The 15,233-nt window shown below is 40.0% G+C and overlaps 1 protein-coding gene across 2 annotated transcripts in view; it reads left to right on the plus strand.

The window, feature by feature from the left end:
* Positions 1 to 1,130: 1,130 nt before the first annotated feature.
* The window catches only part of ddr2l (discoidin domain receptor family, member 2, like), a 35,833-nt gene continuing 21,730 nt past the window's right edge, over positions 1,131 to 15,233 (plus strand). Inside the window, exon 1 of one of the 2 annotated variants that reach the window (XM_080893323.1) lies at positions 1,131 to 1,437. The gene's annotated coding sequence lies outside the window, so the exon portion shown is untranslated. Of the gene's footprint in view, positions 1,438 to 14,158; positions 14,291 to 15,233 lie in introns of those variants that run through there. The other variant, XM_080893324.1, reaches the window with a different exon arrangement.

Raw genomic sequence — 15,233 nt, forward strand, 5'->3', positions numbered from 1 at the left:
CTGTTCTCACGAGACTGTCTAGATATTTCTTTTCAGACATTTTAATGCTTTCAAACCACACAGCATTTGAGTTGAGAGTAACAACCTTTCTCATTAAACTGGGAACAGGATCCATGATGATCAAAGTCGATGGTCTTCTGGGCTATGTCATCATCAGCACAGCACAGAAGGTCCTCGGCTGTGCACTCCTGTCCTTACAGGAGCTCTGTAACAGCAAAGCCCACAGTATCCTGAAGGGAACATCCCACGCAGCACATCCCCTGTTTCAGCTCATGAAGGCAGTACAAGACCATAAAAGCCAAAACAGTCAGACTGAAAAAAAGCACACATTCCACGGTTGGTGCAACTATAAATAAAATTATAAAACAACTGAATACAATAAGTAAACAATGGTATGTCCCCTTTCACTAAACCGTTCAATATCGGGCTAATAGCTTATATTAACTTCAAAAATCCAGGTGCATTAGTAAAATGCTCCTGATTAAGAACGACTTCCAAGAATATTAGAGCATATTTGAGACTTTTGAAAGTTTAAAATTGGGGCGTTTATCAGCAAAAGTCTTGCAACTACCAGTCTGAATATTAAATCCAAATGAACAGAAAAGTAAACGTTTTTAAGGTAAAAATTGTTAAATTATTAATTATCCTTTATTTAGTGTAAACTAAAATGTTTTCTTCAAACAGTAAGTCCAGCAATGTTCAAGTAAATGTAACTAGGGGAGAAAACCATGAAGTACTTATAATCTAATGCATGTCATGTGGTAATTTAAGGCAGTTTTTTAACTGGTTGCTGAACTTCATTTGTTTTCAAGCGTTTAAAAATCAATAAATCGAATGAATGGATCTGTAAGGTTTTTAATGTGCGATTGAACAGTGAACTAAGCGTAATTCGGATATTTAGCGACATTTAGTAGCCATTGTGCCGCTAAATATGGCGCTATTCAACAGCAACTAGCTGAAAGTGCAGCTCCGTGTAAGTACTATGATAATAACACGTTGCACTTTACATCACGTTGATGTAAAAGCCCTATCTTCCCTCCGTAGTCCCTTTCATAGGGCTCTTGTGCGCATGTCCTCCAGGCTCAGATGTCAGACACTCAGGGGGCTCATTGCCTTCCTCCTCCTCCTCCTCCTCTTCGGAAACGGGATGTGATGTAAATACACAGAAACTTTTTTTTCTGTCCCTCTCTCCTTGGTGTATGTCTTCTTCTTTCAACAAACTGCTGCGTTAAAAGTAGAATAAGAGCAAAAGAAGTAAAGTAAAAAGTCGCGTAAGTGAAGCATCCGGGAGGTAGTTTTGTTCACCATGATCCTGTGAGCTCCTACGTCTGTCTCCGACAACAAACTCAAGAGAAGCCGGACTGCACTCTGAGAAAAACGAATCGAAGCGGAGAGAGGCTCGCTGCTGGTGTGGACCCGGAGGGAAACTGCGGACAGGTAAAACAGCTGACACTTTCTGTGGGTTTGAAAGGACTGAGAGCGGAGGATCCACGCTGCGGGAAAACTCGTGATGATGAAAGTGCATGATGGTAACAGGGCAGAAATCAGATTCTTTATATTGAGGCCTAGATGAGATGGGACATCATATCTCTTCTTTGTTGTATTGAGAAAGATGCAGGAAAAATAATCAAGACATGATGCAACCAGCTGCAAATAGATATTTACTAATTGACCTACTAATCCTACCGTCCGAACAACAGACATGTCAGAAAACAAAGGTGTGATTAGGTTTACAGAGAGGAGGAGTTTGAAAATTCTGGGAATACTGTAGAAAAATGTGCAGGAAATAAAATAGTCAGTGAATTACTATTAATCTTTTAGGACAAAGGCAAAACTAAACTGTTTAACGTAAAACTTGAAGATGAAAAGTATGATATTGAAAAAGCCCACAAGGTTAGATGTTCAGTTGGTCATGATGTGTTTCAAGTTTCAAGGTATAGAAATGTTTTTTTTCCCTAAAAGAGAAGGTGATAGAAGTATAGTTCTGTCCTGTTTCACAATCATCCCTCTTCCAGATTATGTTTAACACCATGCGCTGTAGGGGTGCTCGATTGTTGTCTTCTGATGTGGTTGGATTCATTACATCTTTTTGTGTTGTTGCGATTTCAAATATTCCCAGGGGCAGGGATAGCTCAGTAGGTAGAGTGGTAGCCCCATGATCGGAAGGTCGGGGGTTCGACTCCACTGAACGGCTACCCTGAGGTACCCCCGAGCAAGGTACCGTCCCTACACACTGCTCCCCGGGCGCTGCACTGGCGGCTGCCCACTGCTTCACTGGGTGAATGGGTTAAATGCAGAGGAACTATTTCCCTATGGGGACTAACACGCACACTTTACACACTTTTTTTTAAATTTTTTTTATTCACAATGATTTGACAATAGGTTGCTTCACACAGACTGAAGGAGTTTTAACCTGGATGATGACTGATGACTTCTTTGTGATAGCTTTTTTTAAACAAACTGACAAACTTCATGGCTCACTTGTAGATTCGTGTTTGGACCTCATCTGGTTCTAGATGTTTATAAATTGTACTAGCACACTCTATAGGGGTGAGGGGACCCCAGGGTTAAAATATGTTACTGGTCTAATGCAAAATACCAACCAGTGGTGCAAACAACTTGATGATAGTGAAAAAAATACTAAAAACCTTCTGGCACCAGCCTCCCTGCAGCACCAGTTAACGACTCCTTACCCTTCAGTGAAGTAAATGGTAAAGTTTTATAGGCTGTTGATGGGGATGCACAATTTGTGTTGACTGAAATAAAGTATTGCAGGATGCAGACAAGTGCAGAACAGCTCGCTGTGCATTAGTTTGTGTTTGTATTTCTGTTGATAATATATATGCAGATGCATTACTGAGCTAGAAAAGTCCTTTAATGGCAGAAGCTGTGAAGCCTTTTAAAGGAACAATGTGTAACAGGTTTAGCACCAAAGTGAAAAGTTAATCAAAGCCAGGTATTTACACCAAAGTGAGCATAAATCACAGAGCTTAAATACAGGAGTAAATGAGGTCTTCTGTATATTTTACTGTGAACTGCTGTGGTTATGTTGTTATCGTGTAAAGAGAGAGCTCATTATCATGTTTGTGTGCAAAGACATTGCATGTGTTTGCAGTTTACAGTAAGTTAATGTCACCAGTCAGACAGCAGACAGGTACTGTTGCCGTTTAATTTAGAACAGCTTGTTAACTGCTTCAAGTGAGCACACATAGGATTTGCCAATCAGAGAGCAGGACTTTCGGTTGCATTGTGAGAGTCCTGCATGCAGAGGTGCGTCTACAGAACTTTGGTGTAAAAGTTTGTAGTCTGCTGTGTTATTATAAGCTTTGCATGTACAGTGTATTTGCATGCAGGTCCATGTGTGCGTGCTGCTGCTGACCTCTTCACCTGCAGTGGGATCATGTTTGGTTTATTTTCATGTTCAGCACTGAGTCAGCTCACGTTACAAGGATGAACTTATGGCTCACAGCAGCAGACCTTGAAGTGCAAACCCCAGTACGTTTGTTTTCCGTATCGCTATGATCATCATCAAACCTTAATTTCATCTGTGGCTCAAAAGTAAATATATGCAAAAGCAGAATGCAAACACAAATGGCCAAATATGACCAAAAACATGCAGGTTGTGGACAAAAATGATGATGATACTACATTTACCAAGTATTTTTGCCACTTAATGTTGAAAATTAATAAATCAAGGTCATGGTGTTCTTATTTACTGCGCTGTTATCTTATTCCTTTAACCAGGAAGAGGTTTTAATATTAAGAATCATGTTTTGTGGGTGTGTTACTGGCTCACACAGGCAGCATTAACCCAACATGTTTTTCAATGGCAGTAGGGCAGGAGAAACTGGCGCTTCCAGAGAAAACCACAGGAAGAACATGCATACTGCCCACTCAAAGGCCCTGCCCAGGTTGGTTTGAACCCAGGACCCTGTTGCTGTCAGGCGACAGTCTTAAACACTGAGCCAGTGGTGCCAGGCTCAGCACAGTGGTCAAAAGTCTTCTTGAACAATATTGACACAGTTGTAATGGAAAAAACATGGTTTCCACATCAGTTATGGCTGTAACTTTTTTCCTTACAAATTTTTAAGTTGTTAACAGCTCTCTTTTAGTCATCTGACACATATTTTATATGTTCCCTGCCTGTAAATAATTCCAGGCTTTCATAATATCTAAGCTGTGTTATTGCCGGGGATGTGTTAGTATCTAAACTTAAGAAAGAGACATTTGAGGGTTTAGCAAAAGAACATCTGTTGACAGTTTAGTTTGATGTAGATTTAGAAATTCGATAAGCGTGAGCTTTAGATGCATTTCCCCAGCAGCCGATGTTTGGAATAATAAGAGAGTACAGAATACAAGAAAGAGGAGAGCGGTGCAAGGCTGAAAATCCCCTCCACACCATGCATGAACCGAGTCCAGAAGGATCTGGAGGTAGTTTATGAGATTTTCTTGAGCTCATCAAGATGATGTGTCCCAGTTTTTTGTTTTTGTTTTTTCAGTTTGATTTGTCCCGTTATTAAATTTGCTTTAACTCTCAGTAGTAAAGGAACCTTTCAAAAATGTGTAGATCTGGAACAAGTCCAAAAGTTAATCTGCCCTAAGCTGGGCCAAACCCCACCTCTGAAGAAGAAGAAAGAAATCCATCCATGACTTTTTGAGTAATCCTTCTAACAAACAGGCAAGTAAAAACCTATAGCACCAACCTACTTTGTAGTGGAAAAATATAGCTGTTCAGCTCACAGACACATTGCACAAGTTTCCAAAATTAGTGTCAAAATATTAATGAAGCAACTTTTTCTTTGCATTTTTTTAGGTACACTGATGCTAAAGTCCTAAAATACAGACTATTTATCGATGCCTTCATTTACTGATACTAACTAAACTTTCTATTGTCTGAAATATTCTGCTGAAAAGCTCTCGAAGGGGAGGAAAGTCATAGAATCGGACTCCCTTTAAAAGTCCCCAAATCAGTGTAATGATCAGCAAACCAACAAATAACCAGCAAACTGCAAAGAAGGTGACCACAAACGTTTGACACTAACGTTTAATACACAGCTTGGTTAGTTATGGTACTTAAAGCAAAACTCACTTCATCAGCCTGACTTACAACAAATGTTATAAATTATACAGGCTTAAGTTGAGCCCACTGTGAGAAAGGGATTTAAATACTGCCAGTTTGTGAATATCTATGACTAACAGTAAATAATACAAGTGGTTTATTTGGAAACTACTTATCGACCAACAATGTGACGCAGTCTCTGCTTCCAGCTTCTCTAATGAGAGAACGTGCTGTTTAGATTACAGTGAACTGATATTTTAGGACACTTAGACACAAATGGAGACACTGTTTTCTGACATTTTGTAGATAAAGCGATTTCTCTAAAAAGTAATTAACAGTGAGAAGTACCCCACCCCCAAACAAAGAACAAGGTTATTTCTATCAGCCTGGAGTTGAGTCAGTGACTATCCGACCCCTGCAGGTATTTAAGAGGCTTCATGTTTATGACGTGAGATGGTAAAAATTTCATTTGTTGTTTCTTGAAGAGACTCTGAGAGCAGCCTGGAGCTACATGGAGAGAGTGATTGCACAAGAGCAGGAGCTCAGTGTTTGGCTCACACTGTGAGAGCTGACACCTCAGCTCACTCACAAAGAAAAGCAATGAAAGACGCTTCACTCTGCTCAACTTGATGATTCTTATACCAACTGTGCAGTATATTACTCTTATTAAAGAAGTATAGGTCATGTTTGAGTGTAACAGCAGCCGAGAATATAACAAGCAGGATCCGATCTTGCGCTGCTACTGCTGTCATCATAAGCTCATGATGCCTAAACCTTCACCTTAAATCACATGATACTGAGGTGATTCTTGGGGAGGTGGAAAAAAAGTCAACTGAGACAAAGACCTGCAAAAGTTTTGTAGTCTCCACATGTAAAACTTTATTAACTCTGTTAACTGGGAAAATATTTGGCGAGAGCCAAATTTCTCAAGAAATATTGATGTTGCGGCGTTCTTCACCGATTTAGATTTCTTTTCTAGCAGAAAGGACTCTGCAAATGTTACACTGGCCACGTTCTTTGTGACAGTGAAGTAACAGATAGCAATGTAACCTGGTGCCTCTCCAGTGAGTCTCTCCAACTCCTCCGTCTTGTACTACAGCTGGCGACAGTCTCGGTTTTGCTCTGCAATCTTGGTGAGCTTGGCATAGAGGCATGTCTGTGCAGTGAGACCGTGGCTAGTTGTTTACCAGCAGCTGAACTTTCAAACTTATTTGTTCTCCCTTTGTATACAAAGAAACTGCTTAAATTAGTTGCCAAGTATACTTGGGTGGCTGTTAATATAGTGAAGTGTGGGAAAACACCGAGGGAGCATTGATGCAGAAGTCTGTACCTTAGCTCTGTGTAAAACTGTGACAAACGTCAAATCTAATTGTTTGCAGGAAGAAACTGTTTCTTGGGTGTCAAAAAAAACCACCAAAGACAAGCTCATCTTATGAGCGCAATAGTAAACTAACCTTCATTATTCTTTGCTCCATTGTGAGTCAACAAAGGGCACCAAAAAAGAGGAAAAAAGGTACGAAAATGCAGATATTTCCCATGTACAGAGCCTTGTTACAAAGTAAAGATCTTACATCGGTTTGCATTGTTTGAGTGATGAAACCTTGTGTTTTCAGTCAAACGTGAGAAGGTGTTAAGAACATTTAAATAGCAAGTCTGGGTATCTGTTTTGGTCTATCTGTTGGTAATGACCATTTCCCTCTCTTTTCAATTTTTATTTCCCTTTTTTAAAGAAGATATTGGTGCTCAGCCAAAGCGATTCACATTCATGCTAAAAGATGTAGCATGTTTGCTTTTACAGTTTTGCTACAGAGAAAGAATTGATACTGTCTGAGAGTCCCCAGATGGGAAGTGTGTAATTGGACTCTGAGTGGCAACAAGCCACTGGCGGAAAGTGCTAAAGAGAAAGCAGAGAGATGCTGCTCAGACTTTCTTTTATCTGCATATGCACTGATGTCTGTAAACCTTGGCGTGGTAACCTACACCGTCGATGTGTTGATAGAAAGCAGGGGATAGTCACTTTACAGCCAAATAGTCTTTGTTTTAATGCTTTGGCCTCTCTGCACTCTGAGTCTGGCTTTGAGCTGAACGTTAACAAGATGACATCAAACCATCTTCAAGAATCTCGATGAACGCTCTGGCTTTCCCATAAAGGATCATCAGACTTACAATATGCACGGCATTGGAGTTGCATCTCTTCTAAAATCTATCCAGCTCAATCTGGAGCCAATAAAGCCATCTATCTGTGGGAATCTAGGAAAAAGTAGACCTTTTTTTAGATTGTATCTCGCATGTTATATATTATATAATGCTATAATATATAATATGATATATCATCCTTCGCCCAACTAAATCTTTCACAAGTTTAGAAAAAGTTATCCAAAGTAATTTAACTTCAGGTCATTAAGTTACCACATAAATTCTTCGACCTTCTCGTCAGGTATTATTACGACATTCACGTAAAGCCTTTTCATAGAAATCCCACCACAGACGCACTGAAAAACACAAACACTTACAGGAAACTTCCACAATAGTTTTTGGAGAAACGTGTGCAGATAGTAGCTGCGGTTGGAGCCGAAGGAACAGATTACAGATAAGTTTAAAGGAGCCCATGTTTAAGTGTATTGAGTTTCCACCAGCCAGGCTGCAGCCAGCAGCTCATTAAACCCTTAAGAAACCACAAGGAGGATCTGTTAGAGTGGATCTGTGCAAGGCACATGAAGAGCAGAAGAAGAACGGCCAACATGGCAGCTGCTGAGAGAAGATGATATTGACTGAAATCGTCCGTGCCTATCACAACTTTATTAAAATTACATTTCTGTAAATTGCCAAAGGGATGCTCTGGTGGTTTGTGCACTGTCTGCTCTGAGATTGAGTCTTATCTGGTTTTAAAATAAGAAAAACAACTTGTCACTGCACTCTCAAATACTCTGTGTAGCTACTCTGCATTATTAGAAGTCTTATAGAAGGACTTTTCAACCGCCGACACTCCCATTCACAGCTTTTGTTCATATTTCTTGCAGTGTGGGATCCATTTCTTGCTCAATCATTTTCAAGTAACTCTCTCATAACAGCCCTCAATGGCTGGTTTAACTGTTGCTGCAAAGTACCCACATAAAAACATTGTTATTTTACAAGCTTCAATTTCCAAATGAACGACTTGCCGCTGAAAAGTTTGCTGGAGAATCATGTGAAGTCACTAGTTACTGAATGTGTTTTGCTTCAGCTGTGGTTAATGTAGCGGTCATATTCCCACCCGTTTACTTCCAGTAAGATCATTGACACCTTTGTTAGTCCTGCGGGGTGAGGAAAGGGTGAACAATCCTCAGTGATGTATCACACCCTCCTTATGGTGACTATGAGACTGATTACGATCAGGACAGACCTTTCCTGACTTCCCCTCTTCAGTGATCTTTTAAACTTTCCTGTGTAGCTTTGTTAATTAAATCCAGATAATATGAGGTAAGTGTCCCTTGCATTTTGTCGAGCACACTGATTTTAATTATTTGTAGCATCTTGATTTTTGTAGTTGCATCTATCTGACTGTTGCCACAAACTTGATGAGAATTCTTTCTAAAGTCGCTACAATGTGGCTACAATGTAGCTTGCTATCGCCAGTGTGTGAATGTGTGTGTGAATGGGTGAATGACTGAATGTAGTGTAAAGCGCTTTGGGGTCCTATGGACTAGAAAAGCGCTATACAAATGCAGGCCATTTACCATTTACCATTTAATCAATTAGACCAATTGTTGACGACCCACCCTGAGACACCTTTTTGGATTTTGGTTTGGATTCTTGCAGCCGATTTGTGACAAGTGGGTTGGTAATGGTTGATCTAATCTATTAGTCCAATTGATTACCATGCCATAGGCTCCTGTATTGCTCCTTAGTATCAGACAGGTAAATTAGTAGTTTGTTAGTACACTCCATTTTGGTGTATTACATCTTCTGGTAATCAAATTAAAGAATCAATACCTATACTTATGTATAAAAAAAATAACTTGTTTTTGTGCATTTTTTTACAATGTACTAAATCAGTGCTGCTGTACTTTTGCTAAAAGTCTATAAGATGAGTTGAACTGCACATTTATGAGTCTGCTGAGTGGATTTGACTAGTTGATTTGCAGAAGGGTTTGGTTTGAATCCAAAGATGCCCTGAATGCACTTTGGGATGTTAGCTGTTGGTTTATAGCTTTTTGGCTCATTAAGAAATTTCTCTCCTGCCCATGCATGCAAGTCAGGCTGGTAAATATGCAGATAAGTATATTCAACAGTTAAGTCACTCTTTTTCAGTTCTCCTGAGTTCTCCTGAGTTTTTATTCAAGTCTTACTAGGGTTTATCCCCATAATAACCACCACCTGCTGACCCATCACTTCTCCAGAAAACAGCATCAACCATTTCTGAAAATCCCCGTCCTGTGTAGTGAGAGATTACGTAGTTTTTAAAGAATGTCTGAAGTCTCTTACGTTCCGTGATAATCATCCATAAGGAGTATAGATTCTCATGAACAACTTGACTCATTGCAGTTTTCCCCTGTTGACTGAACAGTTAAAATGAGTAAGTAAACCTACAGACTTTTTCAAATTGTTTTTTTTTTTTTTTGTACTTGCTCACAGCTGGTTTAAAACCTCGGGAACTGGAGCTTGAAGAACACAAGGGAACATTGTCTTGCACTCCATGAGAATAGCTACCTTAATACAAGCAATGTGTCAGTTAAACTGAAGTCAGATCTTAGATAGGCTGCGTTTTTCTTTCTTGTGACACCTTACTTTCTTGGCTTTAAATGCCGTGCTGCTACACATGGATCTCTACAAGTTTGTGACTGGTTATGTGCTGACAACACGGCCTCTTTCTTTTGAAGGGTTAAGTTTGACTTGAATGGTTTATCTGTATTTATCTGAGTTCCTAACCACTTTCATGTGACTGCTAAACCTGGTTTTTAGTGTTAGGGTCAGTAAAAGCAACCGAGGAAGGGCTGTACTGGGTATGTTGAATTTGCTTGTTAGCACAGGCCCCTGGTGAGTTTTTATCACCAGTAATGGATGAAATAAAGCAAATGAATGCCAGATTTACTTCAGCCCTTGAATATGCCAGTTGATCTTTAGCTCATGCAACTCTGTGGTCTGTGTAATCATCTGGTGACAGACTGGGTTTACTCTGCATCTCACCAAGTGCATCCTGGGATGTCTGTAGTCCACGTGTGCTAAACGAGACCTAGTTCTGCCATCTGCCTGGACCGTCACATTAAAGTTAATGTACTCTGTGCTGTAGAAATTTGTGCAAACAGTAAACTGTTGGGTATCAAAAACCAAACAGTGGCCGTTTTTAAAGTGACAGGAGTCGTGAATAATGCTGTTTGATGTCAGAAACAGATTTTAGTTTACAGTTCTTCAGCGTCAACTTGTGTCTGCTCAGTGATAACTTCACTGAGCCTCCTGAGAGAGAGGAGTCGTCTGCTCCCTCCACCTCCAACCACTCCTGACAGAATTATGATACCCTGCATACCTGTGTGTGTATATCTGTGTGTGTACTGCTTGCATGTAGGTGCATGCATGTGTATAAACCTGCAGTGCTTTAAGGATGTATGGTCCTGAGTGTGTTTTAAATGGCTCCAGGTGTGTGCTTGCTTGCATGTGTTTTGTCGTGTCTCCAGGGTTTGTATTCAGACTTAAGCAACAGAGTCTTGAGTGACATTTTGATATCAGAGTAGTTACAAATTCTCCATCTGATTTCCAGAAGAGCAGCACTGAATCAATTAAAAAGAAGATGTGAATGAAGCAACACTTGCAAAACAAAACATTGAAGAGTTTTATGTAATCTTTTACTCAGAACTGCTTCAAGGCCAGTTCTGAGTAATTGTTTGAAAACTGTGATGGTTTACTCACTGAAAGTTTTAGCAGTTACTCAGCCATGCTAGACGAAACAGTTAAAAAGGAAGATGTACTACAAATATTGTCAATAAAATGCGTCTTGCAGAAGGTTTGACTATTTGCCAATCATAGGGCTGCATCTATCGTCAATTTCTTGGTGGATACTACATGTGTTTAAAATACAGTTGGGCTTATTCCCAATACCAGTAAAAGTAACTGTACAGTGTTTTCTATTAGTGGTAAAATAGTTTATCTGTTATTGCAGGTTGTGAGGATTTTGTCTTGCGAGGAGATCTCGAGGCTTGCATGCATGGGCCTTTCTTTTTGGGACTCGTTACCTCTTTGGTTCTCAACCCAGAAGTTAGAAGGAAAATGCCAGATGTCACAAGATGAGTAAAGATAAGAAAAAAGACCCAATTTTGGTCTTTGCTTTCATTTCCTGGCATCAGCTGCACATTTCACACACCTTTTAGCTCTAATTAAAACTATGTGACTCTTGAATGCAAACATTTCCAGAGGTGATGTTAGCAAATCAGTTAAGATCGGGTAAAATATGTCTTTGAAATTTGGAGTTAGCAGGAATTTCCCAGTTTTAGGCTTAGCATGTCCCCCATTCATACTTTTCGGTGAATTTAATTGTGTTTAACTTGGCTTTGGTCTTTGCTGTCAGTTCAAAGCTTTACATGTTAAGTCAAGCGCTCCTCACATTCTTCAAATGCCAGCAGCTTTTTCTAAACCAGCTGCTTCTCGGCTCGAGTTCAGACCTCGCAACCATCACCTGCTCCAGGGTTACATTTGCATCTTAAACGTTTTTCTGACTCCCAAGAGCAGTTTCACTCCGTGAGAAAAGTTAATAAAAGAACATAAACATGGACCTCAAAGCGCTGAACAGAGACAGCAGTCTATAGCAGACAACAATAAATGACCACAAAGTTTTGCACAGACTGAACAGGCACTGTTTCTGCTCATAGCTGTGCTTGTGTATGAAATGAACTTAAGAAAGGACTCCACAGATTTTACAGTTGATTTGCACAGCATGGTCAGCACTGTGAAAGCTGTGTATAGCTTCTTTTGTGTGTGTGTGTGTTTTAGCCCAGTTTGAACTTGAAGTCTAGACATCTTGTGACCTGAGTATCACCAAACTTAACTCACACTGCTGTGGATAGAAAATAAAAGCGGCAGATTTTCTGTGAATGTAGCCTAAAGCGAGGGTTTTATGGATGGCCATGAGTCTATGTTTATCACAACCCACAAAGAGATGAAAAAACCCTCTTTTGGCTTTCGATATGTCTACAGCGCTATTTGAAGGAAAACACTGGGAAGAAGGATGGCGCAAAATGTTTTGACGGTGAGCACACATCTGAATTTGGCTGCTCTCGGTCGTGTGGTACGGTTTTGATAAGAGAATCTCTTCATGAGTCTAATTATGGAAGTTTTATTTCTCGTGCAATTGCTCTGTTGTTTCTGTTGATAAGCAGCTGGGAGTCTTTACCGTCTAACAACTTGATGGTGTGTTCCATTACAATCTGGACCCAACAGGCCTCTATGATTGTGTGAGCGCAGCCTCATTTATTGTGTTGCATAATCAGGCAGACATTGCTGCAGTGACAGAAAGGCTTTACAGCAGATTTTGATTCATATTGACTTGATAGCATCGCTACAGATTTGTCAGTTGCACATACATGATGCAAAGCTCCCATTCCAATACATCCCAAAGGTGCTCTGCTGGAGATCTGGTGACTGTGGAGGCCATTTGATTACCAGCTACTACAAATCACTGGTTTATTTCAAGAAACCAGTTTGAGATGATTTAAGCTTTGTGACATGGCACATTATCCTGGCTGAAGCAGCCATCAGAAGAATACTCAGACTGTGGTGTTCATACCATGCTAAAGTGGTACTAAGGGACCCAAAGGATGCTAAAAAATGGAAAGTATCACTCAAACCATTATACTGTTGATGCAGGAGAAGATGAATTCATGCTTTCATGTTGTTTACACCAAATTTTGACCATGTCAGAATGTCGCAGCAAAAATTGAGAAACATCAGACCAGGCAACATTTTTTCCAAACTTCTGTTTAGACCCTGACTGCTATATCAACATGGTATTGGCATTTTAATGGCCAATTAAAAGCTAAAGGAGAAATGCCCTTCAGACATGTCATGAGTTTTAATGTTCCACAGGTAACTTTCCTACTGGCAACTTGTGTTTTGAACGACATGTCAGATTTTTGAATCACCAAGTATCGGTATGAGTATTGGTCTTAAAATCCTATATCAGTATATACATCAGTCTCTACTTCCATTGTTTCTGTTTTTGTGAACCCGTGTGTGCCAAGTGGCACACGGTGTGGTCTTCTGCTAATGTAGCCCATCTGCTTTAAGGTTCAATGTGTTGCACATTCAGAGATACTTTCTTGCATACCTTAGAGATGGTTGTGTGGGAAAATCCCAGTAGATCAGAAGTTTTTGAAATATGCAGCACCAACCAACAACCATGCTGCGTTCAGAGTCTTGCCAAACGTTTTTTTCCTCGGTCTGATACTTGGTTTGAGCTTCAGCAGATCTTAAATGCATTGACTTGGTTCCATGTAATTGGCAAATTAGAAATGTGCATAAGCAAGCAGTTGAACATGGGTACATAATATAGTGCTAGTGAGAATACACAGAAAGATGTTTTTGTTCATTAGAATGGTGATTCGATGGAGAGTGATACAGACCAGCTAACATGGCTCTGGGATTCATAGAAGCAATCACAATTGAAAAAATCATTTTTAATTAACACATTTATGCATTTAAAGGCTTTAAACTACAGAAACTCATCATAAAGACAATTAAAACATTGTGTCCATAGTCCTTGACAAAAGAGTGGGATTGTGGTATCACCTAGAATATGTGTGTGTGTGTGTGTGTGTGTTTGATTGGTTTATAATAAAGTCTTGCTCAAAGATCCCTTTTCCCTAAAGTGAAGTCAGGCATAACGACAGATAATTTTAGGTCAGTGTTTGTTACTAATGGTTTCTATTGTGTTCTCGGCGGGTCTGTTCAGTTTTGCTCTCAGTGAACTCTGTCTCATTCACCCCATCAACCAGAGAGAGAGAGAGAGAGAGAGATGTAGATTCCTGTGTGTAGCTGTAAGCGAGAGAGAGAGCCTTGGAGAAAGGCATGTGGATTCCTGTGTGTTTGTGTGAGCGAGAGACACAGAAGGAGAGAAAGACAGAAAGAGAGCGAGAGAGAGAGGTCTGGGTTGCGTTGAATGTTTGGAATGTTGAGGCTTTTGGCTTCAGTTTGTTCTGACGGGAGGAGGGAGGAGAGAGAAATGAGGGACAGAGGGAGAGGAAAAGAAAAATAGGGAGAGAGGAGGTAAGTAAGGGGAATTAGAGAAGGACAATGACAGTTTACTCTGTATAATAAGGAAAATGTACTTGAAGTAAAAGTAAAGGTATGAATGCGTTCTAATGGCCATGCCCATTTATGAACATAATTGTAGTTTGTTAGTATTTTGTGACTATTTTTGGCGGCAGTCAACTTTTTCATACTGGTTTAAACTGATGATCGTTTCTTTTTCCTTTGGGTGGTTCCAGTTACTTTATAAAATCCCATTCCCACGTGGCTGACATTCTAACCTTTTTAAACACCTGTTGGTCACGTTTGCATTAAAAATGTTTACTACTTTTCTGAACTGTGGCTTTAGCAATCATGGTGTAGTGTGTGAACTGTAAATGCCAATGCCCAAAACCACTGGAAATGAGGATAATATTTTTACTTTAGTTACCGTATTTTTTGGACCATAAGGCGCACTGTCGATGAACGGGTCTCTTTTCATACATATGGATTATATGGATTATAAGGTGCATTAACCCTTTAAAAACGGTCAGAGCGGGCATGCTCCGTTTTGCGTAACTATTTTTAAATCCCGGTAGCACTGCAACCACGTGAGCTAGCGCAATAATTTTTTTTGCATATGAAACCAGAGAAGTTGTACTTACATCTTATGCCATCAGCTTGTCCTAGGTCACAGTTTCCTTCCACATATAGCTTTGCAAAAGCTGCATAAAAAGCACTTGCAGCAACAAAAGCATAATATTCCAGAAACACACTTTGCCGATCCGATCAGCTGTTCATAACACTTCCTACGTTGGAACAGACGTCAGCGCGAACTATCGCATGTCCGCCATGACCTGCCCGAAACCGGAAGTGATATCATTTTTGCGGAAATGTAGTTTTTTACCATCAGGGCCTCATGAGCTTATACTGGTGTTTTTAAAAGTTATGTTTGACTTTATGACTTTCTGTGTCGTTTCTG

Source organism: Rhamphochromis sp. 'chilingali' (genome assembly GCF_963969265.1).
Source record: "Rhamphochromis sp. 'chilingali' genome assembly, chromosome: 10".
Classification (NCBI taxonomy): domain Eukaryota; kingdom Metazoa; phylum Chordata; class Actinopteri; order Cichliformes; family Cichlidae; genus Rhamphochromis; species Rhamphochromis sp. 'chilingali'.